The following is a 3,045-nucleotide window of genomic DNA, read 5'->3' on the forward strand; positions in this document are numbered from 1 at the left end:
GAACTTTTATGTCAACCTGAGCTTCTGGAATGAATTAGGAGATATAAAAGTAACAGATACATGAAAAATATTATTTCCAAAGGGCTTAGTTGTGTTCATCTATTGCAGGACAAAGTGTCCTCTGACATCTTAAAGACTTAACACATATTATAGCAAAAGCTCTTCTAAACCATATGGTTATTTAATAAACACATGCTCTTATATCTTAAATTCTTCTGGTGATGGCAGATATAGTCATGGCTGTATTTACAGTATATCACTGACAATGAAATGACACAGTTTCTGAGTACTAGAACAGACAGTACCTTGGCTTAGGAGCAAGGATTTAAATAAATTAAATCAAAAAGTCTTATTTTTCATATATGGAAGGTGTTGTTTTTTTTTAAGGCTAACCCTGTTTGACCACCAGATGTCTCCCACAAGTAGGAAAATTTGATGTTAAGCAATTCTGTACTCTGCATTCAGAACATGTGTAAAGAGACAACAGTGAAAGGAAAACTCAGAGAGAGAACAAATATGAGGAGGAGAAACATTAAATAGCATTGGTGTTTAATTTTGTAGGCTTTCACCAAACACGTTTCTGTTTTGTGAAACAGAACATTTCCTGTAAATAAAAAGAGTTTTAAAATATCTTTAAAGTTCATAATTGAATTTCAAATAGTAAAATGTTAAATTGGAAGGTATAGCCCTGATGTGTGCTTCAGGTCTCCTTTCATCAATTCCTTGATGATGGCAAAGCATCTGAATGGACTCCAAAACACATCTAAAGTTAATTTATAGAGAATCCTAATTAAGACAATAGTCGGAGAACAGTATGGCGCTCTGACACCCAACTACATCATGCTACAACTTCTTTTGCACAGTTAGTCTCAAAGGTACTACAAGATCCCTTTGTGTACTGATATTGCAGATTAACGCAGCTATGTCTCTACATCATTATATAACATCATAAGTACAGATAGTATAAATACAGATGACTAAGTATGCATTACTCTTTCCTGATAATAAAACTGTGCTCAGTGCAGATAGGAAAGATGCCTACTTAAATGAGCCCAGAATAACAACTGGAGGAAGAAGATTCCTTTGAGGTCCAGAGGAAAACTGTGGTTTCACAACCTACCAAGTTGCCACAGGTACAATTCCTCACTCAGGTTGCTGCCATAAAGCAGAATTGATGCAGTTTGATACCACTTTAACTGCCATGACTCCATCCTATGAAATTGTGGGACCCCACTTGAAACAATTAATTTAGAATAATGGTTATAACTTATTCGGTACATATATATTTTACAGCTGACAAATGTTTCTGCTTATATAAACTGTAGTCCAATGGCTAATCTCTCCATCGAATATAATCACAAAGGCCTTGTGCAGACTGGCAGTTTGGGCTGGCCTGGAGGTAGAGTCGGGGCGTGGCATCTACATGACGCATGCCCCGGCCCTGCCCTCAGGGCATCATGGCACTCTGCCGCTGTGTCTGTACGACGCAGTGCCAAGGGAGTGCCCTCAAGCTGTGCCACCGTGGCTATTGTGTCCTTTCCAGGGTGCAAAAAGGAGCAGCCCCGATCTGGTGCACCTGAAGGCAGATGCAGGCACATCTGGACAAAGTTGCGGAATTAGTTATATAGTCCTAAACAATGGGATGTTGGCCTGAAGCCTAGCCTTGAATTGGTATTTGAACAACTATCCTCACAGATTATTGGGCAGGGGAACCTTTGGCTTGCGAAATGTTTTGGACTACAATACCCACAATCCCTTATCATGGGCCATGGCTGGAGGATTGAAGATTTAGGCCAGAACATCAGTGCACCAAAGATTCCCCAATCTTGCTACAGGAGAAAAAGTGTGAAGGGAAAGGAAAAAATTCCTCCCTCATCCATAAACATAGCAGATACTCAGAGCCGCTCTGATTGTCTTGCTACAGAAGAGCGGGATATAAATAAAAGTTTTATTTATTATTTATTATAAAATACAGAATTTCTCAAGGCCATTTTTGTCCCCTTCCCATCAGTATTATGAGCCAGGAGCTAGAAACGTGTTCTGCCTTGTAGGGTTAATGCAAAAATACTGAACAATACGTCTTGTTTTTGGAGCAATAACTAGTTGTAGTTGCTCTTAGTGTTTTTAGAAATGTAAGTGAAACTATGCAAAACTTTGTCTTCCTTATTTGGCTTATTTGTCATGCAAAGGAAAATATGCCTTTTATCTGAAGGGATCTTTTGGAACGAACCAAGATTAACTACTTTAGTTTATGAAAAAAACAACTGGGTTTGAGTTCATGGACTTCCTGTTAAAGTTATTCACAGGTTATTATACTTCCTGTTAATTACCCTACTTGTGAAATCAGATACATTGTTTTTAGTATGAGAGCCTCCATAAATAAGTCGTAGAAGAGAGGAAGAAACACATGTGAAGGAGTATATCAACGTATTGTGTCTGACTGTCTGCTCAAGAATTTATCTGCATTACATGGCTGGCAGTCACTCAGCAAGGACAAAATGTTTGTAGATCCTAAAGTCATGTCTTGAAATGGAGGTAGATTCTTAAGACTCATATGTCCCGGTGTAAGTTGATTTTCCAAACTGGTCAAGCACATGTGATTAGGGTAAACACAGTCCTGTACCATCTAACACCCGTGTAGAAGAAGAAATTTTATTAAACATAAAAAGACATACAGATACATATACACAAACATCTATATACACTCATATATAATATACATAGAACATATGAGGAAAAAAGAAAGTAAATTGACATAAACAGTCTTTAGTTAACATATATCTAAAACATATCAGGTTTAGTATGTTGTGGAAGGCAAGAGAAAGTAGCTGACGGTATGCATATGTTGTAGGTAGCAAGAGAGAAGGAGTAGAGCTGGAGGAAGGTATAAGAGAGGGATGAGAGAGAAACTAGAAGGAAATAAGTGGGTAAGGTAAGATTTTCGGATAGGATGGAACAGAATAGAGTTATGTTAACAGGGAAAAAAAGAAATGAATAATCATAATGATGATAATGATAATAAAATGTATTTCTATCCCACCTCTT

The sequence above is a fragment of the Sceloporus occidentalis genome, unplaced genomic scaffold (assembly GCF_023333645.1).
Source record: "Sceloporus occidentalis isolate IW3139 unplaced genomic scaffold, rSceOcc1.0.p SCAF_3, whole genome shotgun sequence".
NCBI classification, from domain to species: Eukaryota; Metazoa; Chordata; class Lepidosauria; order Squamata; family Phrynosomatidae; genus Sceloporus; species Sceloporus occidentalis.